We start from the raw sequence: 24,334 nt of genomic DNA on the forward strand, positions 1-24,334 counted from the left end.
AAATCCAATAGAAAACCTGTGCAGTGACCTGAAGAGGGCTGTGCACTAGAGATGCCCTCAATCATACAAATTTGGAGCGCTTTTGCAAGGAAGAGTGGGCAAATATTGCCAAGTCAAGATGTGCCACGCAGATAGACTCCTAACCAAGAAGGCTGAATGTTGTAATTAATCAAAAGGTGCTTCAAAGTATTAGTTTAAGGGTGTGCACACTTATGCAAACAGCTTATTGTACTTTTTTATTTTTTATATTTTTTCCCCCAACAGGTTTGTTTTTCAATCGAATTGTACAGGTTATAGTTCACAATGAAGGCAAGAAAAGTTTTGAAATGATTTATTGTGGTCTCATTTTATTACATCACAAAAACCTGGCATTTTAACAGGGGTGTAAACTTTTTATATCCATTGTATATACTACAAATATAACAGCTGACCAGCTTCCAAAGCTTGAAGGGCACCTTTTTGCGCTCAGTCAGGTCCAGCTGAACCAAATAAATAAGAGTAGTATGGGCAAGCCTTTTACAGCTTTCATGCCAATAGATGGGGAGGCTAGAACCCTGAAATAGTCAATGCTAGGAAAATATAAAGTTATCTCCACACCCTGGCAACAAAAACATACAAAAATGAGGGGAATGAAGGTCTACTGCAGCCATGCTTAATCGAACATCTACAGTTATGGCAAGTTTACTTACACAACAGTACTTCTTACTGCTGCTGTAGTAGTCTTAGCCTTATTGGTCTGTTTACCATATCTTATCCTACATGAAGGAGGAACCCCAAAGGAAGTGTCCTAGCAAAGTCTGTCCTGGACCTGGAAAAGGGATCCAGTAAATAGTACTTTGTAAAATTATGTACAGACTATCAACCAGCTGTTTCTAAATTAGAGTCTGCCCGTCTAATATGGCATCAAAGAAGCCAAGGCTCTGGTAGAATAAGCCTTGAACCGGCCTGGAAATTATTTACCATAGTAGGAGTAACAGAAATAAATAGCAAAGGAAACCATCTGGTAATTGCCTGTTTTGATATTGGTTGCCCTATCTTATCCCATCATCAGAAATGCACAACTGTACAGCTTTCCTAAAGGACTTTGTTCTGTCAAGGTAATAATGGAGTTGCTTGTCATGTCCAGAGTTCGAAGAATCCTTTCTCCCTGGTTTTAAGGTTCGAGAAGGAATACATGGAGAATGATGGGTTGATTCAAAATAAAACTACACGAAAAACTGAATAGTGTTCACCCACCATGACAGCTTGCAACTCCGATACCCTTGCAAATATCAAAGCAATAAAACAGTCTTCCCAATTCATGGCCAAAAAAACAACCCGATAAATCCATCTCCTTTTGATGCAGCTTAACTTTTATAGCACAAAGATAAGATGCTAACACGGTACCACCTGTGTTCTAGGTCTTAAATGCAACCTATTTCAAGAACAGCTTGAACAAATTCTAAGAAAGAGGATCCATGGGCAGACATGCTGCAAAAGCTGACAAATACACATCATTAAATGAATATAACAAGCCAGAGAGTAGGAACTCACGCAACACAGCAACACCAGTGGTACACAATCCCTGACTGGGAACTTGTTATTAGAGTGGTGCCAACTAGAAAACCTCTTCCAGATACTAACATAAGATTTCCTAGTACAAGTGTTTACTGCTTCCTTAGAACCTGATGGGTATCCTCAAAAACAAGGTACCTAACAGCCATCAAAACGGAGTAATCCAAGAAGTTAGCTGTAGTTTCAGACTGAAACTGCCCCAGTCTTGAGAGAGAGATACACAAAGTTAAAATGCAGGGCAGAGTTCCAGAATATCTGCTTGGGCCATTAAAAAGGTTTCCGCAAACTCGTCATAGATAAAGGCAGAAAAAAATGGACGGGGGGGCCAACTCTTGTTGTCCATACCCTACCATTAAAAAAAAAAAGGGGGGGGGGATGGAGGGAGGCAGCAGCAATAATTTGAACATTTACTCTTATGGTAAGTTCATCTTACACAACTGTACTGAGTTCATCATACTGATCACCACTGCAGTAGCCTTAGCTATATGGGTTACACCCTGCCATGTATACAACAGCTAGACAGTTTCCAAAACTTCATCGCACCTTCCACGCACCAAGCTGAGATGACTAAAAGATACGTTTGGGAGCGAAGCCCTTCAGAGCTTTCCTGCCAGCAAAGACATGGAGTCTGAGCACTAAAAGGACAATGCCAAGAACAAAAAAAATTGTGCATACTCTAGCATAAAAAACACACCAAAAAACAAGGGGGATGGAGGGAGGAAGCGACCACTACAGCAATAATCATTTTTGAACATATACTCTCAAGTTCAAGTTACACAACTGTACTGTGTCCATCACAGATGATCATACTGATCACTGCTGCAGTAGCCTTAGCTACATGGGTATGTTACCATTGCTAACTACATTAGGAAGGTGGAAGGACAGTCCAGAAGCCCCTGGAGAATGGTCCTAGCAAAGCTTGATCTACAACTACAGAATGACTCAAGCTTGCAATGCTTGTAAAAATGTGTACAGAGGAGCAAAATGCAGCTTCAAGAATACTTCTAGAATCCAACACTTTCCAAAAAAAACATAGGTGAAGTAAAGGACCTGGAAGAGTAGGACCTGACCCAGCTTGGAATAGTTTTACCATGGTCAGTATAACAAAAGGCAATAGCCTCACACAACCATTTGATAAGGATATGTTCTGGCACAAGCTGTCCCTTCTTATCTTCACAAGAATTGAGCAACTGCTTCAAAGATCTGAAAGATTTACTTGTCAAGACAGAACTGGAAATGTTTGTGGACATTTAAATATTGAGCATTCTTTCTCCTTAATTCTTAGATTCAGGAAAGAAAACGGGGAGATAAGCTTGGCTTAAAGTAAACAACGCGGATATCACTTTAGGCATAAAACAAGTTCTCAAAAAAAACAAAAAAAAAAAAAACAAAACCCCTGTCCTTATGGAAAATGATGTATGCTGGAATCACCATAAGTGCTTGCAACTCAGATACCCTTTTTCCAGGGGTCAGAGCAATCAACAAAACCGCTTTCCATGTTAAGAACCTCAAGTCAGCCAGGTTAAACTGCAAGTGTTAGCTTCTCAGACAAAATTACAAAATTAAGATCCAGGAAGGGGCACAATTGGTTATCTTGGACACGTCTTATGAAGAAAGAAAAACTAAACACTTTCAAAAATATTTTGACATGAGATTGCACTGAAAGAAGAGGATCCATTGGCAAACATGCTGAAATAATCAATAAATGAACCCTGAAGAGGAATGAGAAAGGCTATAGCATAGTAACTCAAACAAATATTGTAAAACCAGAGAACAACTAGCCCTGAATGGGTGCTGGTTATGTTGTTGGCATCAACTAAAAAACCTTTCCATTTGATATTATACAATGACTAGCCATTAACATTCAAAAACGAGCATGCTGATTGGCTGGTCCAACCATGCCCATTGTAAATTGAAAATATACCCACATGAAAAGTCCATCTCCTGAAGTATGACTGAGCAGCCATCATTTCCTATTGCTGTATAGGAAAGATGAATCAAAAACATTTGCAACTTGTTCGTAAGGTTCTAAGACAGCCTTTGAATCTGCATTGTTTTTCAAAAACGAGAAAAATGAGGCATGTTAAAAAAAAAAAAAAAAAAAAAAGGTCCCTGATCCTGGACATCGCAGCTGACAATACCTTATGGACAACTTCCACACGTACAAGTAGGAGTATGAAATCTGCAATCCGGATACTTTACAGGAACAAGACAGGATAAAATATAAAGGAAAATCAGGTACGTTTCTTTACTTTGGCATAACATGCATTAAATGCCCTCTCACGTACCTCTGAACCGCCCATATTGCAGAGGTTTTCTTAAGACAACTGAAGAAGCAAGAGAGATCTTCCTTTCACCAATGCTTTCTTGCCAAAGCACAGATGTATTGTGTAAGCATGGGAAAGCAAGTCCCAGACATAGTACATCAAGCAACCACAAGACACAAAAATTAAAGTGGAAGAACACCACAGCAACATATACAACAACATTATTTAAGAAATGCAAGGTTTTTTTTTCTTAAATAATATCACTATATAAACAGCAATGGTAATGCCGGATTTACCCACACCCAGCAGTGGGTTATTGCTACAATATACAATTTTCAATTAGCAGGATTTCTTGCCTCCATTAGTACCTGCTACACCTCCTCGGTAAACATGTGGCTAAAAAAAATTAAGACCCTATCATTCAAAGAGAGTCAACTGAACTGGACTGATGTTGGGGGTGTATCAAACACCCCTGTTCTTGTGTGAGTAGATCCAAGAAGCTTGTGGTAACTGCCCCAGGCCGTTTCCAAAAGACGGGACAACCATTGTTGCCTGGGCCAGAAGGGAGTCACCACAATGATCTTGCGGAGTTCCTTCTGAATCTTCAGAAGTACCCTAGACATTAGTGGAAAGGGTGGAAAACCATACAGGAACATTCTTGTCCAAGGGAAAGAAAAAGCATCAGTCTTCCAGGCCTTCTTGCATGGAGTCCTAGAACAGAATTATATCAGCTGATTGATCAGACAGAAGGCAAGGAGGTCTGAGAAACCACCCACAGGTGGATCAATTCTTGAAAGACCCTCTGATCAAGTTTCCATTCGAGGGGGTCTCCCTGGCCCTGCTCAGCTTGTTTGCCACACAGTTTTGAACTGATGGAATGTAGGGTATCTGTAGTTAGACCGTACTGTGAAGGTACATCCCAAGCTAACAGGACTAGTCTGCAAAGGGGGTGAAGCCTGGCTGCCCCTTGCTTATTCATGGACCAAATTACTGTGGTACTGCACGTTGCGTTGAAATGTCCGTGTAACCTTGTGTGTATATATATATATATATATATATATATATATATATATATATATATATATATATGAGAAAGTAAAAGGAAGTTTAAAACTAGACTGCAGGAGCATGTCAGGAATATTATAAATAATAAAGAAGATAGCCCTGTTGCTAAACATTTTATGCTGGTTCACAATTCTAATCCAAATGGGTTACAAGCCACTATCTTAGAACATATTATGAAGGGTGTATTTTCTGATGATTTGTATAAAAAGAAGTTGTTATATAAAGAAAGTATTTTTATTTTGAAATATGACACTATTTCCTCTGAATGTGGAATGTAACTGGAGGCTTCTTACTGATGAGAAAGTAGTACTAAGTATTTTTTAATGTTTATTAATTGGTTTAGGCTGTTTAATTGTAGATGTATTAGGGTATACAAACTGTGCAAGTTAAGTGATGTTTTATACTCCCTGAAGGCGGTTTCCAAAGCGCTAGAGGTGCAATAAACTGGTGTTTTAAGTGGATTCTTACTTCTCTATAAATGTCTAGGTAGAAACCAGTTCAGTGAAGGGCATTCAGAACTTTAAACTGTGGCATTAGAATATGCAAAGAAGTTAAAGTATGCAATGTATGTACATCACCTATATACCCTATGCCTGTGGGGGAGTACGTCTGACATATAATGCTAAGAGAATGTAAAGGCTTTGGTACACTGGCCGGACATTCTGCTATCTCTGGCAGGAGATCCCAAACATCATGAATACTGCAACAGTGATAAAGGATGACAGCAATGAATAATAAAGTAAAAATAAAACTGTATTTTCCCCACTTACCTGTTTAAAAAGATGAATTTAAGGAATGGGTAGCAGAAATTATTCAAGAGTTATTAGTAAAGAGAGAAAAGTTTTCAGACGTCATAGGTAGCGTGTGGGATAAAAATGAAAGTGGAGTTTAAAACTGGGTGGAAATAAAATAAAATAGTTAAGTAACAACAAGAATTATTTAGAGGGATTGACAAAGGTTAAAGTATTGCAGAATAAAGAGACGGTCACAGAACAACAAGAGGCATAACTGCAGATCACTGAAGAGAAAGGAGTATCTGGATATGCACAAGTTCAGAAAGACTGTTTACTTCCAAGCTACTTTAGCAATTTTAATTTTTCTAGATTTAGTATGTTACAGAAATGAAAATATTTAAATCTATCTCGTTAAATACAAGTGGATTGAATAATCCCATGAAGAGAGGTAGTTTAAATATCTTAAAATAAATAAAACTCATGTAGTCTTTTTAAAGAAACATACTTATTAAAAAAAGACCTTGACAAACTGATGCAGAGAGAGTATTCAATACTTGTGGATTCACATTATAGTTCAAAGAGGAGAGGCACCATAATACTGTGGAAGAAATCATTGAATATGCCTAAAGTAATTGATTTCAACACTGATACATGTGGTATGATGGGACATGTTCGAGATAGACAGGAAACTGTACATATTTGTTAACATCTACTGGATTCCTGGAATTGGATCTAAAGTAGCAAAAAGATATCTTGATATTAAAGCTTTACATGCAAAGGGTGATACTTTATTAGTTGGGGATTTTAAATTGTACACGGTCAGAAAAAGACACAACTAAATATAAGAAACCTAAAATAACTTCTTGATAAACTAAACAATTCTACTAATACAATGAATCTTAGAGATATACACAAGTTAAATTTGGCAAGCACATTGAACTTAGCTCACTATTCATATAGATTTGGTACCCAAACAAATATAAAGCTTTTACATCCAATGGGTTATATACAAAAGTATAAAGTATCAATAATATCTTGCCCTTTGTCTCATCAGAATGCCATTACTTTTAAACTTGATCTGAAACCCAATGGGTTAGTGTTTTGGTAAAGAATACTGGCATATATTCTTAAAATTAAAAGGATTTAGAGAATGGTTTTAAATGAACTAAAACTATTTACGGATGTTAATAATGGTGATGTTTCCGATACTATCTTGTGGGATACAAAGACTTGTACGTATGGTAGAATTAAGAGTTGGTATTTGTTAAAAAGGAAGGAACGGGATAATTAATTAAATATGCTTCAAACAAAAATTGATGCTCTAATTCTGCATTTGTAACTTTATCGGACGATTTTAATTTTAAAGACATTAAATCAAAAATGCATAGAAATACTAAATCAAAGTTTCAATAAATACGAAAAAACAAGCTACAAACCTATCCTTTGAATCCTACAAATTTAAACAGATTAGCAATTGCATCAAAAAAATTAAACAAATTATATTCAAGAAATTTCATATCAAGTAGATAATAAAACTAAAAAAGCAATAGACCTAAAGGGTATTTTAGAAGCTTTTTGGAGACACTATGAAGAAATCAGTAACAGAAATTTAATTAATTAGATAATACCAATTTTACAGAGATTTGTTTTAAACAGAACATAAAATAAAAAGATATAAAAGAACAAAATAAATTAAATAAATATGTGACTCTAAGAGAGCAAATATAAAATTTGAAAAATAATAAGGAACCTGGATTAGATGGTTAGATTCCAGAAATATATAAAATCTTTCCAGATATTATTCTGGTATTGTTAATAATAACATTTGAAGTTAAAAGCTCATGACATATCCCACCTTTCTTGGAAATTCTCATTGATATTGCCTATACTGAAGCAAGACAAAGATCCTAAACTATGCATTTCATATTGAACTATTTCATATTGAACTATTTCAGTTTTAAATGTAGATTATAAAAAAATGTAATCGCTATTCTGGCAAAAAGGTTAAATATCTCAAATTTAATTAATGAAGAAGAAACTGGCTTTGTTTTAGAAAAAAAAGGTGCATGACAATCATACTTTTAGCTTTAATAGATTTTGCTAATAAAAGTAAAAAAACTTTCAATACTGAACCTAGACACTGGGATAAAGCTTTTGATTCAATAAACTGGGCATACCTTCAAAAAGTACTTAATGAATATAATTTTTCATGATTTTAAAAAGTACATAAAAAACTTGGTGCACTTCATAGAAACAGACTATACCTAACCGAGGCAGCTAAAACCATTTGCCTACTCCCAATATGCACCTTCCTTTACGCATCACCGGTGTTTACCAACCTTAGAAAGACCGATTCAAACAAGCTTGAACACTGCTATAAAAAGATAGCAAAATTTGCAACAAGTGCATCCTACCATAGCCATCACTGCCACTCAAGAGAATTAGACTGGCTTGAACTCCCACAACTTCATTTAAACCAACTCTCTTTTGCCCACAAACTATTAAACCATCCTCAAAATCCCATCACTTCAGAACCTTCTCCAAACGTATTGCTCCTCTCGATCCCTACGCTCCAACAAAAATCTTCTTCTGGTCACCAAACTGAACAATTCCTCAGGTGAAACATTATTCTCTTATGCCATACCCAAACTTTGGAACAACCTCCCCTCCTCTATTACCTCCTTGTCATCTAGCAGGCAATTCAAGACTGCATTAAAGTCTCATCTAAAAAACTACACGCTCTGCTCATGCCCCTTTCATGACTAAAATATACTCCTACAACAAATATCATTAAACTCACTTAACTATATGCTATTGAGCTTGTTGATCTAGTACTACTCCCTCTATTACATTACAATTTGTTCTATTTACTCCTGTTCCATCAAAATGTAACAATCTTTACCTGTTCCAATAATTTTTTATTGTATTATACGTTTATACTGTCTTAATTGTATTTAATTATTAATGCTCTGCTCCGTTATTCTGCTTGTCAATTTCTATAATAGGTTCATACTAGGCCATCTCCCCGAGGGCATTTACAAGCCTAGCCATAGTTTTGTGGCTTACCCCTTAGTTTGGAGAAACTATGCCCATTATTTAGCTGTGCCTCTGTCGAGCAGTGACACTGAGGTAACCCCTGGGGTGTATCTGCGATCTCCCATCCATTGGTCAAGATTCCTCTTGAACAAGGCCAGCGAGGTGCTCTGCCTCACATAAACCGGGATTTTTTTCCACAGCATAGGGAGTCTTCGGGTGATGAATCTATCCCTCCAGCACGTCCTATTAATAACCGTGTCGAGGTTTAAGTCACCCGCCCTTGTGGCTCTGAGGGATCTAGATTTTTTGAGATGAAGCATATTCATCAAATCTGGGTTTGACATGGCCTTGTATGTCAGGCATAGGTCACCTCTGAGTAAGCGGTACGCAACTGAATATAACTGGAGTTCTTTCAGTCGTGCAGCATAAGACAGATTTTTGAGACCCTTTATCCTTTTGGTGAGGAACTTTTGTGGCCTCTCCAGCTGCTGCAAGTGTCGGGTCAGATACATTCCGAATGGGGCATTGTACTCTATCATTGGTCTGATGAGTGATGAGTATAGGGAGACTATGACTTCCCTTGATCTAGATGTGAATCCCTTCATAAGGTGGGCAATGTAGAAGGTCTTCCTAACTACTTTAGCAATATGAGTGTCGAATGAAAGGCTACTGTCAACCTGGGTTCCCAGGTCCCTAATAACTTCTTCTGTGTTCAGGGGATTGTCACCTATATGGTAGCTAGGGGTAACCTTATTTTTCCCGAAGGGTATGACTATGCATTTCTTGGCATTTAACTTGAGGCCATGGCTCTGGCACCAGTTATCCGTTTCTGTGAGACCCTTCTGAAGGATATCTGTGTTGGATGTGTTCTCAACTACGGCCCAGTTTGCAGTCATCTGCGAACTTTGTCAGCCATAACCCTCCTGTGTTTGCTTGTACTTCAGAAAAGTAGATGCCAAACAAGAGTGGGCCCAGGACTGAGCCCTGTGGGACACCACTTGTGACAGGCTTAGAGTCTGACATGGCGCCAGCAACTCTGACCCTGTGGGTTCTGTCACTCAGCCAGTTTGCAACCCATCTTGTAATGTATGGGTTTACATTTAAGTTGATGAGTTTTTCAATGATACCAGAGTGGGGTATTGTATCGAAAGCCTTCGCCAGGTCTAGGTAGGCTGTATGGACTGCCTTTCCCTCGTCAATGGCCTTGGTGACGGTTTCAAAAAAGTCAACCAAGTTTAAAAGGCATGATCTGCCTTTGACAAAGCCAAACTGGGTTGGATCCAAAGTCTGCAAATTCCCTATGTCTTTATTTATGAGATCCATTATGATCCTATGATCCTACATCATAATGTAACACCATATATGCATACGGAGCTTTTTCCCCCGGGCCTCCGCTGAAAATGATCCGTGTCCAATCAGAATTTCCCGGTAAACAAATGTAAATAAATTTTAGAGAGAAAATAATAAATTTATATAGTAATACATTCTCTTGTTAAAACTGGATCATTTATCTCTAACTCTTTTAAAAGTACTAAAAGGAACAAAAAGTACAGTTTTGTACCTACCATAAATGTAGATGTCCGATAGACATGCAACTGCAGTCATAACATGTGGGTTGTCCTGCCTCAGGCAGCCCTCGGTCGGCCGGATTCCAAAGTCTGGGTCCGACGTCGGCTGATGTCGCATTTCTCTCCGACGTCAGAGCGGCTGGAGTACATAAGCATCAGCCGACGCCATTTTCTTCAGTGTTTCTTGCCCCAGATGCCAGGTGCCCTCCAAGGAAGGCTGTAATCAAATTGGAAAACAAAAACAGGATTCCAAACAAATAAATGAGCAATAAAACACCATAACAGATATCCCCAGCTAAGAGCAACAGGGATAGGAGTGGACCCTAGGCATAGAGGGGTATGGAGGGAGGGTAAATCCGACTGCAGTTGCATGTCTATCGGACATCTACATTTATGGTAGGTAAAAAACTGTACTATGTCCTTCAAGAATGCAACTGCAGTCATAACATGTGGGTAGAATACCATAGCTTAGCTGGGGGAGGAGGTATGCACTAGGAAAGAGATGGTGTGGCAATCAAACCCTGCAGGACTGCCGAAGCAAAGCCTGCTCTGGATCTGGAGTATAGAGGGAGATTGTAGTGTTTGGAGAATGTATGCGCGGCGCTCCATGTAGCAGCTTCTAGAATGTCCTTGGTAGGCACCCCTCTTAAAAATACTGTAGAGGTGGCTGTAGCTCTGGTGGAATGTGGTCTGACATTGGCTGGAACAGTCTTTCCATGAAAGGAATAACAGAATCTGATGCAATATCCAATCCATTTAGAAATAGTCTGTTTTGAAATTGCTTTTCCCTGGACTGCAGGGGCGTAAGCTACAAAAAGTTGTTCAGACTTCCTACTGGCCTTGGTTCTGTCCAGGTAGTATCGAAGTTGTCTGTGAATGTCCAAGGTATGCAAAAGTCTTTCCCCTTATTCTCAGGATTGGGGAAGAAAGCAGGCAGATGAATGGCTTGATTTAGAGAAACCCTAGATACCACCTTTGGCATAAAAGTAGGGTTGGTCCTTAATGAAACCCTGTCTCTGTGGAAAATAATAAAGGGTGGTATTGCCATTAGGGCCTGTAGCTCCGAAACCCTTCTTGCTGAGGTAATTGCCAACAGGAAAGCTGTCTTCCATGATAGAAATTGCAAGTCAACTGAAGCTGCTGGCTCAAAAGGAGGTAGAGTCAATTTTTCTAAGACAAAATTGAGGTCCCAGGCTGGCACTGGGGCCTTTCTTGGTGGCTTAATGTTCTAGATTCCCCTGAGGAATTGTCTTAGTGAGGGGTTAGAGAAAACAGGAGGTTCAGTGTTGTATCTAGCTGAAATAGCAGATGCATGTATCTTTATGGAAGAATATGAGAGGCCGTTCTTTAACATATCTGCCAAATATTCTAAGGTAAGTGGGATGTTCAGCAATGAAGCATCATGTCCCTTGCTGGTATTCCAATTGCTGTATCTTTTCCACTTTGCTAAGTAAACCTTTCTGGTGGATGGTCTTCGAGCCTCTGTTAGTATCCGCTGGACTTCCTTAGAGAGAGATAAGCTGAAGTTATTTATGGGATCTCCCAAGCTGTTAGCTGCAGTGTCTGAAGGTTTGGATGCAGTGTTTCGAAATTGTGTCGAGTCAAAAGTAGAGGCCACTGAGGGAGGGCCCACCTCCTGGTGTGACATATGCTCCGTAGTAGTGGGTACCAGTGTTGTCTTGGCCAATCCGGAGCTATTATGATTCCCTTGGGCTTCTCTGCTTTGATCTTTAGTAATACTGAGGTCATCAGTGGCAGAGGTGGGAATGCATAGATTGCTAGGGAGTTCCAGTTGAATGAGAGGGCATCTATTTTCCAAGCTTTTGGATGGTATGTCCTTGTGCAAAATTTTGGTAGAAGATGGTTGAGGTGAGAGGCAAATAGGTCCACTTCTGGCTTGCCCCATGTCGAAGTGAGTTGTCTGAAGGCCTTCGGATGTAACCTCCACTCGTGTGGATCTGTGAAATTCCTGCTTAGGCTGTCCGCCAACACATTGTCTTTTCCTGGAACAAACTGGGATTGTAACTGGATGTTTAGGCTCAGTGATTTCTCCCAAAGCTGCATTGTCAGTCTGCAAAGGGGTAAGAGTGGGTGCCCCTGCTTGTTTATGTACCACATCACAGTGGTGTTGTCTGTCCGTATCATTAAATGGCCTTGCTGGAGTTGGTGTTGAAAAGCCTCGATGGCATGCATTACTGCCAGCATTTCCTTTTGGTTTATATGCAGATGTGTTTCCTTTGGAGACCATTGTCCTTGTATACACATGCCTTCCATGTGCGCCCCCCATCCAAGGTCTGAGGCATCTGTAGTCATGGTCTGTGTTATCTGTGGTTTTTTGAATGACATACCTGTGTTTTCCTGGCTCACCGAGGCCCACCATAGGAATTCCTTTTGAAGGCATGGAATGAGCGGTATGATTGTCTCCAAGTTGTTGCTGTGTTGAGACCAAATGCTTTTTAGGTACCACTGAAGCTTTCTCATGTGTAGTTTTGCTAATGGAACCAGTAGAATGCAGGATGCCATGTAACCCAGGGCCTGTAGGAATCTCCTTGCAGTCATCTGGGTGAGTTTTGCTAAACCTTTGAAGTAATGAGTTAACTTCTCTTGCTTGTCTTCTGTCAGGTAAGCCATCTGAGAGGCTGTGTCTAGTTTGGCTCCTAAGAAGATTATTTGCTGGGATGGCTGCAGTCTTGACTTTTGGACGTTGACTGTGTATCCCAGAGCTTGAAGTAATCGTATGACATAATCCAGGTTTCTTGTCAACATCAATTTGTCGTCCGCTTGTATGAGGCAGTCGTCCAGGTACGGGTAAATTTGTATACCCTGGAGCCTGCAATGAGCAATTACTGAAGCCAGACATTTTGTAAATACTCTGGGCGCAGTAGATAAGCCAAATGGCAATGCTGAGAATTGATAATGCTCTGGCCCTGCAAGAAATCTGAGGTATCTTCTGCAGCTGTGTCTGATAGGGACATGCAGGTATGCCTCCTTGAGGTCCAGAGTAATCAGCCACGACTCCTTGCCCAGCATGGGAAGGAGTTGCTGTAGAGTCAGCATTTTGAACTTTGGTACTATGAGAAAGGTGTTTAATGCGGACAAGTCCAGTATTGGTCTCCATTGAGATTCTTTTCTTGGAACAAGGAACAGTCTTGAGTAAAACCCCTGTTCTTGTTCTTGTTGTGGAACTCTTTCTATTGCTTTCATTCGAGTCAGCAGAGTGATTTGTTTGATAGCCACTGCCCTTTGATTTTGTGGTAGGTTTGGCACGCCTTGTTTTCTTGGTAAGGTATGAAAATGAAACCTGTACCCTCGGGTCTATAATGTCCAAAATCCATTTGTCCTTTGTCAGTCTGTGTCAGTTTTCTGCAAACAGAGATAATTTCCCGCCCAAGGGAGCTTCTAGTTGTTCCCTGGTAGGCGGTAGTAGAGGAAAGTCATTGAGTTTGTGGTTGTTGGGCAGGTGAAACCCCTGTGTCACTTCTTTGGTTTCCTGGCTGCCATTGTCGTCCCCTGTAAGGGCCTCTGTATTGGCCTCTTCCTCGGCCACGTCTGTTCTTACCCCTTTGAAACTTTTCTGGATTAGGAAAGGACCAGTTTTTTGAAGGCCAATTCCTACTGAATCTGGGGGGTTGAACCTGGAGGAAATCTTTCACAGTCTGAACTGATTTTGCTTTTTCTTCGATGGTCTTTAACACATCCTTAGCATTTGCACCAAAAAGCTTGTTCTTTTCCAAAGGTGCATCCAGAAGTTTTGCTTTTACATGATCTGGTAGAGGTTGATCTTTTAACCAAGCATGTCTATGAATCACTGCCCCTGTCATAGCTGCCCTACATGAAGCTTCCAGTGCATCATATCCACACTGCAGGAAGTGATTGCTTACTTGCTGAGTGTTATGTACAGCTTCCTGCAAAGTCTTCCTGTCTAAAGGATCAGGAGAAGCTAATGTTTTTTGTAAATCTTCTAAGAGATAATTCTGATATTGTAACACATGAAAAAGGCAATTTAAAGCTCTCATAGATAAGGTAGTGGATGTGTAAACCTTTTTGCCCCATCTCTCTAATGACCTTAAAAAACCTTCAATCACCACAAAGTCCAGTAGCCGTACCACCAAGGCGAATTCACCACAGGATTTTATTAGAACAGGCAAATTGTAAAACTGGTACAGACTTTTTAAGTTTCCTTTCTTTGGTTTCAGAATTTTTTAAGACAAATACCTCTATACTTTTAATAGCTCTATCAAAATTGCTTTTATATTGCTCAAATAGTAAATCTGTGGTAATACTCACATACATCTGCCTAATTTCATCCTTCATTTCGTTCATTTTAATACCATTATTTCTAACAATTATGTCCAGCATGTCCAAACCTGTTTTGTTGAACAGGTCTATAAGTTCTTTAAACGCTGTCGACCCCTCTTCGATTCCCATGGGTCTTTTCCAAATCCGAAGACCCTTCGGTACCTGGTTTAATTCTTTAGATTTCAACAAAAACTTTGTGTCCAACTGAATTGCACGGTATTTCGTACACAGTTTTTCGTAACTCAAAATCTGTTCCTTTAGGCAGGGTTTAGCAACCATCCTCCTGTTGGTGTTCGTGTCTCGTACTAACGGCTCGTCAAACCAGGAAGTGATGTCAAAACCTCCGCTTGGCTCACTCCCACTCGGTTCCACAACCGCTCCTCCTTGCAAATTGTTCCTAGCTTGGGAACTAGCCGCGGTTGCATACGTTCCTGCCCTGTACTGTTGTCCACAAGGAATTGTCCCCACCGGTGAGTGCAAGGTGAAACACCGCACCTCCGAGTCGGTCGGGCTCACCAACTCGTTACCAGCATTTCCTCTAGTCTCTCCATTGACATTAAACACCGCATTTGTCGAATCAGCATCATAAGCTTCGATAAGCTTATTCACAACAACAGCCAGCTCCTTCAAAATCGCCTGCATAGTGAATCCACCAAACGCTGACCACAGCAACTGTCCCAGTGGTTTTTAAAGTTGAAAAAGAAACTGGGAACACCCACCAGGGCAGAATAAGATAAAAAACCTTCAATCACCACAAAGTCCAGTAGCCGTACCACCAAGGCGAATTCACCACAGGATTTTATTAGAACAGGCAAATTGTAAAACTGGTACAGACTTTTTATGTTTCCTTTCTTTGGTTTCAGAGTATTACCACAGATTTACTATTTGAGCAATATAAAAGCAATTTTGATAGAGCTATTAAAAGTATAGAGGTATTAGTCTTAAAAAATTCTGAAACCAAAGAAAGGAAACAAAATGTCTGTACCAGTTTTACAATTTGCCTGTTCTAATAAAATCCTGTGGTGAATTCGCCTTGGTGGTACGGCTACTGGACTTTGTGGTGATTGAAGGTTTTTTATCTTATTCTGCCCTGGTGGGTGTTCCCAGTTTCTTTCTCTAATGACCTTGCTTCCCTGTTGGAGGGCAAAGGATTTTTTGAGGTGGAGGCTGAAACTCCTTTAGGCCCCTGTGAAATAGTTTCCAGATCAGCAGAATGGGCCCTGAATAAATGGGAATGAGTTTCTGGGACCCTGTAATACCCGTCTGGCTTGGCTGGAGCAGGAGGAAGAGAATCAGGGGTAGCACTAGAGTCAGAATACAAATCATACAGAACATCAAGTACAGGAGGAATAGCTAAGGGCCTGTGCTGAGGCTTCTTAAGGAAAGTCCTAAGGCGTTTCCTAGAATCAGAATATTCCTGACCCTGCCACTTGAAATGTTCCCTCATGGTGTGCAGAACTTCCCCAAAAGAAATATCCTCAGGAGGGCAGGCCGAAGGGATGGAATCTTCTGCATCCGAGTCCTCATAAGCCTGGAAGAGCTCTTCCTGGCTATCAGAGTGGATAGAGCCCTCAGAGTCTTCATCTGAAGGAGTAGGGTCAGAGGGTTCAACCCGGGGCCTTTTATCAGGAGGAGGCTGGGATGCTCTCTCAGGATGGGCCTGTGAACCTCTTATCATGGAAATTAAATCAGCCGCCATGGACATAATTTGTGTCTCCGGAGTCAGCTGAGGTAAGGATTTAGAAGTAATATGCTTTGTTTTGCTGGCTGCCTTAGCCCTAGAGTAGGCCTTAATAGACATGGCCATAGGAGGCCTGGCAGCTCCACGTGCGAGTGACCTTGTCTACAGCAATGGTCTCGGGCATTTCCTCGGTTTCGGTATCCGGAGGAAAGTCTATAACTGGCGGAGTAATGTCTGGAATCGGAGTAGTCGGTAATGCGGTGTCTTCGGTTCGGAGCGGTGGAGAGACAGTCTCAGAGGGAACCGGAGCACTCGCGCTAGGTTTTGGCGTGGAGTCGGTGGTAGACGCGGGCCGAGGATGTCGGTCCCGGTCTTTTCGCTTTTTGGGTGTTTGCAATGTCGGAAGATCCGACGGCATGGTGTAGGCAAATTTATCGCCGAAAAAATCTTCAGCGAACTCCGCCTGAGAGTGCGCTTGTTGAAGCGAGCACAGGCTACACAGGCCGAGACGTCGTGGTCTGGGCCCAGGCAAGGGAGGCAGTAAGAGTGTAAATCCTTATGAGGTATTTGTTTACCACAAAAAAGACAACTGTTAACTTTTTCAGTAATTTCTGACATCGGCTGAGGCAAGAAAAGGTCCCCAACGGGGTACTTGGCTTTTTCGATGACTTCGGTATCGTAGAATACAGGAGCTGACCGACCGGCACTTGCGAACTGCTTCTGCTTCGGGCACCGCGGCAAGAAAGACTGGAGAAAATGGCGTCGGCTGATGCTTATGTACTCCAGCCGCTCTGACGTCGGAGTGAAATGCGACATCAGCCGACGTCGGACCCAGACTTTGGAATCCGGCTGACCGAGGTCTGCCTGAGGCAGGACAACCCGCATGTTATGACTGCAGTTGCATTCTTGAAGGACATCAAGGATGCCTGTTGTCTCCTCTGTCTTATCGATAGAACCCTTTGCAATGGATATCAGAAATAAAAGTAAAAACAAAACAAACAAAAAAAACGTTTTCTATTCGCAACAATTATAATTCTAAAGTTCAAATATTTGCAGATGACATTTTTACTAGTAACACTGAACATTCATTAGAGAACTTAACCAATTCAATAAAATAATTTGAGAAAATTTCTGGCCTACAATTTATCCATAATAAAAACATTGTTAATAAAACAGCATCTCCCATTTTAGTACATTTCAAATAATTTAATTAGAAAAATAAACTTAAATAATTAGGAATTGCTATAAAAGACAAATGGAAAGAGACAATAGTATTAAATTATAATAATTTAGTTAATATAGCAAAGTTATTTGAGAGTAGGAATAAAATATATTTCTCAATGGAAGACAGACATATTAATAAAAATGATAATTTTGCCAAAAATCTTGCATCTTGTTCAGTCTTTACTTTCATTACCCTCTAAAAAACATAAAAATGTTAAATTCTATATTAAAATGTTTGTGGCATCCTGAAAAACGAAAGTATCTCTTATGATTGGAATATTAAAAGCCGGGAGGTGAAAGGTATTGGATTCCCCAACATCGACCTTTACATTAAATCAGCTGTTTTTGATAATATAGTCAGAAATACACGATTTTCTTTATTAACTTTTCCAACTTTATACTTCCACGATCTTAAATACTAATATTTCTTAAATTAATGTAATATTGTTTTTCCTTTTAATATGACTCGAGTGTGCTCTAAATAGTTATAATTAATATTGTTTTAAATTAAGAAGCAGCAACTGTTTAGCTTGGTATGGCCGCGATGGTGCAGCAGTTAGCATTGTCGCCTCACAGCAACAGGTTCTCCCGTTCGATTCTTGGCTGGAGTGCCTTCTGGGTGGAGTCCGCATGTCCTCCCCTGGTCAAGTGACGTCTATATATAAAAAAAAAAAAAAAAAAAAAAAAAGACTGTAAAAATCCACTGCCAATCATTAGCAGACCAGAGTTCCGCTGTGGCAACCCCGAACCGGGAAAAGCCAAAATATTTTTTAGCAACTGTTTAGCTTGGTGACATTGAGATGGGGTTGGTTGGTTGGCATGTGATTTGTATGATTATATCATCACATCAGGAAATTTTCATTCCATAATGGGATATTTGAATGTATACAAGTTTGAAAATGTTCTTCTGCTTTTTTCTGTCCATAGCAAGAATTATTAGTACGTTGCTACTATATTTTAAGCTAAATCTGAAATCAGTGAATTCACACTTTGTCAACATACAATTCTCTCATTAAACATCAATGCACTTAATAATCCATTGAAGAGGAATAGCTTAAACAAATATTTAAAACTGAATAAAGATCACAATTTTCTTACAAGAAATGCATTTATCTGAAGATGTAGATTGATGTTAAAAGATTATTCAAGTCTTGCGAGCTCTCATTTTAAATTAAAAAGGAGAAGCACTCATTCTTTGGAGAAATTCATTACCTAGGCCTAAAATATTAAATACCTCTTTAGATAAAAATGGTTTGTTGGGTTTAGTAGAAATTGACAAAATCCTTAAAGTTTTGTAAATTCTTATTGGATACCGGGAATTGGAGCCAAAGCTGACCAGAAATATTTGGATATTATAACCTTATATACAAAAGGCGAATAGATTACTACAGCAGATTTTAACTGTATTCTTTCTAGTAAAGACAACTAATGATAAGGTTCCTCTTAGTAGCTAAACATTTAGATAATTTTATTAATTCTCAACATTTGAGAGATACCTATGATATTAAATCAACTCTCCTAACTTTACACATTCTTACAGATATAACATCCAAACAATGAAAGTTTTCTAGTAGCTTACTTCCTAAAACTGAAGATGTGTTGATAATTTCTGGTCTATGTCAAAAGATCGAAGTTGCACCATATGATCGAAGTCTTGAAACTTTTCAGTGTTTCAAAACTTCAGTTATATGGTGTCTACCATATCAGATTTGAAGTTTTGAAACTTCAATCATGTAATACAGACCTGATAACTTCATATCCTTTATCTGACCACAAAACTATTACATTTATGTTAGTGTTAAATTATGAAGTCTGAGTGACATCTCCAAGTGCATCTGCAGTTACCACCTACCGATGCCGAAGCTTAAATAGTGGAAAACTTAACTGCATTAATATTTGACCTCTGTCTAGTACAGGTAAAGAGGCATTAACTGTTTTATGATATTAATTTATATAGATATAATGTTCACATTTTTATAAATATCTCAACAGCCAAGTAACAGACAGAACTCCTTAGCTTAATAAGAAAGCGTTCAGCTAGATGAATAAAATGACGCAGTATGTGTGTAACTTGAGTGGTTAATGAGGTACTGTAAAGTTGTTTACAAAATACTACAAATGTAATAGTTACTGTTTACTGTGGCTTATAAAATTCCATTTAAGACCTAGAACCTAAATAATATCAACACCATAAATAGTTTGTGCTGAAAAGTTTGCCATTTATACTTCTTTCATAGCTCCTATGGGTCCAGACATATGAACGTTTGAAATGTGAGGACAATTTGATTGTCAAAAGGCTTAGGCTCTGCCCATAGGAAGCTACAGTGCAAACTTCGTGAGCTCCACTGGAGTGAAAGAGTTAAAAGCAAAGTAATGTGATTTACTATCAAATAATTATTGCTTATTTAATAAAATTACAAAACTTTAAAGAATGGTGTCTAAAAGAAATAAATCAATGCAATGAAATTAATACCAATGAAGTTGGACTCTTTAAAAGCATATCCATATGGAAGAATTAAAAATTAGTACATATGGGGGGGAAAGTAGGATAAAGAGTTGATATCTTTGCAGTCTAATATTGATGAATTGAAGTCCAATTTAAAGCCTTATGACAAATCAGCAAACGCAGAGTTGAAAATATTAATCCAGAAATATTATATAAAAGTACATCAAGATATCAAAAAATCTGGGAGAGAGAAGAAATAAGACTACAATGGTACATTTGTCATATTAAGAGGCTATTGGCAGTGGATGAGGATTATACTGACCCGTATTTATGTTCCACCAAAAACTGTTATAAAGCTTAAGAACATTTTGGGAAAAATGATCAACTTTCAGCAGGGAATATTAGAGGGGGTAATGGAACTGAATTTGCAATAGTAATGATGTATCTGAAGGACCTAGAAAGGAAAATACATGACAAAAGATTTTTGAAGAAAGTTATGAAAATAACTGGTATGGAAGACAAATCCAGTAGCACAAATTCAGACAGAATTTATATATCATGCCCCAAGGTACAGTAACTGGGCTAGACTGGACAGAAATCCTATTTCACAGAAACACCTGTATTTGACTGAAAAGCTTCGACACCCATCCATTAAGTGTTTCAGATCACGCATGGATAAAACCGAAGATAAAAATGCACATTAACAAAGTACAAATGAGACCTCTGCGCTTTCCCACCTACCTGTTAAACGGAGAAGAATCAAAAGAATGTAGTGGAGTTACTCCAGAGCTATTCATGAAGATAAACAAATCTTCAGAAGCGATAGCTAGACAGTGGGCTAAAATGAAAATGGGGTTTAAAAACAGGGTAGAAGAGAAGGATATAGTTTAGTAACAGCAATTATTTAGAGGTCATAACAAACGTCACAGTACTGCATAACAAGGGGAATCTCACGCAATAAGAGGCGCGACTGCTAAAGGGAAAAATAAGAGTATTTGGATAAAATGCAAGACTGTGGTTAAGCAACTAATTCTTGATAACTCCAGAGCACAAAAACTTTTAGCAAGACTTAAGCAACAGAAAGTAGAAAGGGTCATCGCTAAACTTTGGGAACTTGAGTATTAGTGATATTTTGGAAATTTATGAAAATCTGTATAGAACAGAGGAATGTGGAAATCAAGAGACTACAAATGGAAATTACGGAAAGACTTAATATTTCTTACAATTAAGACAGTAATTATTTCATTTCCAAAAGCTCTTTAAAAGAAGCCTAAAGATTTTGTCTTGGCATTCTCTCAGGACACAATGAGATATGGGTAGAACCCACTTGCTGCATTAAGTGACCTAGACCATGAGACTGGCCTGCAGAGATGCAAGGGATGACTTTGTCCTAGGGTTTCCTTACTGAAACTATTAGGCACATAATCCACCGAATGCAACACTTTGTCCAAAATATCACACTAAAAACAGAGCATCCAGAGTAGAATGATCATGTTCACCCTTATTGACAGCAGCTGAACTATGCACTTCCCCAACCTATATGTAATCCTGGATTTCAAATCCAGGGACAGCTGTCAGAGTACGATTACTCTTCACTTCTGGAAGGGGGGATTGAAAAGATGGTTTGTCTTCAAAGGCAACTATAAGCCACAGCCTTAAAAAGACAGTGTCCAACTCAGGGGGACTGCCCCTTAGACCTAACGGTCTGCTGGGGCCTCCAAAGGGGACAGCAAACAGCTTAAAAAGACCACTGCCTCTCTTACATTAAATATGAATACCACACCATCTTGAGAGAACCAGGAGATGATGCTTATTCCTCATTAATCCTCAGACACTGATTTTACCTCAAATTGGAAAGGTCCAAATGACTGGTCTTAAGTATTTATTGGCCTTTTTTGTCCACTGATGCACGACATTTAATTGTGAGAAGTTTCTTTTGGTTTACAGGACAGGAGGACAGAGGGCATTGCAGAAAGAAAAATTTCACTAGGTTATTAAGGCAGAGGAGCATAAGTGTGTGTAAACAAGAATGAACTCTTAACAGATAAATATAAACCAGGGACCTAGTTAGGGAGTCACATTTTCCTCTCACACAGTGGCAAAATCGAAGTCTTTCAGCTTTTCCTGGTTAGAGGTCGCCACAGCGGAACTCCGATCCTCTCACGATCGGTGGATTTTTACGGTGCCGAGTTGCCAGCCCAACCTTCAAAGAAGGCAAGCCCATTCACACTCGCACCTACCTGCAAGTCTTTAGTGTCACTCTACCGCTGGGAGGACATGCAGACTCCACACAGAAGGCGCTCCAGCAGAGAATCGAACAGCAGAATCTCTTGCTATGAGGTGACAACGCTAACCGCTGCACCACTGCGGCCATATACAGTGCACAAAACAGTAGAGCAACATGTGGAAATACAGACCGTCGGGCAAGTGCTTGCCCGACAAATTCCATTTCATAGGTTGTTAATATACATGCAGTGCAAGAGACTGCTGAGGAGCCTAGCTCAAGTTCCCAAATGACGAAAGCACTGGTCTAGTTAACGGACTTGTTCAAAGTCAAACATCAGGCTAAAGAACAGTGAGAAAATCAAACTCTGCATCCCAAGTAGTGGCTAGTTAAAAGCTGACAGCCTTAATTCTCTACTGAAACTGCCAGAAGTTGGGTAAGAATAAGGCTAACACCTGGTCAAAAAAAAAAGACATCAGTTTAACTAACTTTGCATAAACAAACACCTACTGGTGCCATTAACAATGGCACCTAAGACACAGTCAGCAAAAGTTCTGGAATGATGGTTGGGGCTGAACTCGGCCCAAATTAAATTTGAACTTTGGTTCAAAACACTTCACTACCACCTAAATAACCATACAACTGGGGAAAGGGGACTGCAGTCTTCAAGGTCAGGGATGAAAACGAAGCTAGAGTAGAAGCTGAACCGAAGGAGACATTTTACAGATGTAATAAGTGCATAGGTTTAACACGTTTTGCACAACTAGCCTGTAAGAGAGAGATAAGAACATGCATCACATGGTCATATATGCAGCCATCAAGTCATCTGCAGTAAGAGTAGACAGAAATGGCCAAAATGCAGTTGGTGTCCTTTTCTCTCTCTGCTGTCGCAACATGGACGCCTTGCAGGCAGTGCTGGCGACAGGCTTTATAACATTCACCATTTGAGCTTTCATAAACACCTCTCCATAAACATTTTTCAATCTTTAAACATGGAGGAACACAAGTGTTTGTAGGGATTCTTTGATTACTAACTGCAAAAGAATGCAGGTTAAAATCAAGAAACTGCCTTCGTCCCTTCAAATACCAAAGGCTCCTGTTCAACTTTCTAGAGCCTTTGTGACAATGATATAAAGTCAAAGTCATTAAATTGAAAACAGGTGTGACACCCCAGGTGCAGTGACGACTGTCAAAACATACATGAGCTGAATGCCATTTAGATGGCAGAAGTCACAACTGCAAAATATGCCTGAAGCCCACACAAACTCAACAGGCAAAAGGGGGTGACACTATCTGAAGAAATAGTCTGCACCACAGTAATGGACATTTTAAAGATAAAAGAACTGGAGGTGGGATATAAAGAAAAGGGAAGACGCAAATTTCATAAAATAAATAATTTGCGGGAATGATACATGCAGAATAATGTTCAGGAGGTTTAAACGTTTTCCCAATACATAAATTATTTTGGCAGCATCAGGGGCACACAGCAAGTAGCACACTTGCCTTTAGTGCAGAAGGCTGTGGGTTCTATTCCCACATTGGGAAAACAATGTTGAGACAGAAGTGCAGCATAATGGACTTATTGCACTATTAAGACTGTAGGCCTTTGGAATAGATGTTAAACCAATGCCCATCTATCTGAGTTGGTGGTTGCTCCGGTGTGTGCAAAAGATCCCACAACATCCACTAAAAAAAGTAGAGAGTTCCCAAATGCCCTGGTGAAATTTCCACAACTATTATAAACACCACCTTGGGTCTCCCCTGAAAGGAGTCCAATAGCCTAGTGAGACTAACCAGGTCAACAAAAAATAAATAAAAATAAAATAAAGCTTAGGCAAGCATTGATCAATTTATGCAATGATGGAGTGAAAACTGTTAAAAGAAAACATATGTATACCACAAGAAAAATTATGTTTTTTCAAAAACTGTATGCATCATCAGTGTCACTTTTAAAAAAATGTCATGTTTATAGATGTTAAGAGTAAGAGCTCATCCACATCTCTGGTGAAGCTGGTCAACATGCTGCTTAATACGTACCACCACCCTGGGGCCATTAAATAAGGCAGAAATCCCAGTGGTAAAGGAAGGGCTAGACCAGGCAGTGGGAAAGTTAAGGAGTGACCAACAGTCTTACAGTTTAAGCTGTAGACGTTTGGACCATGCAGCACAAGTCCTACAGTTTCCTGCAGCCCACATCATAAACTTCCAAAATGTGAAGTGGACATGAATCCCCCGA

At 39.5% G+C, this 24,334-nt stretch overlaps 1 protein-coding gene across 1 annotated transcript in view; it reads right to left on the reverse strand.

Moving 5' to 3' along the window:
* The window catches only part of RALGPS2 (Ral GEF with PH domain and SH3 binding motif 2), a 2,773,917-nt gene that overhangs the window by 2,627,690 nt on the left and 121,893 nt on the right, over window positions 1-24,334 (reverse strand). The window lies entirely within an intron of this gene.

This window comes from Protopterus annectens, chromosome 10.part0, assembly GCF_019279795.1.
Source record: "Protopterus annectens isolate FY-2018-M chromosome 10.part0, PAN1.0, whole genome shotgun sequence".
In the NCBI taxonomy this organism is placed as follows: Eukaryota; Metazoa; Chordata; order Ceratodontiformes; family Protopteridae; genus Protopterus; species Protopterus annectens.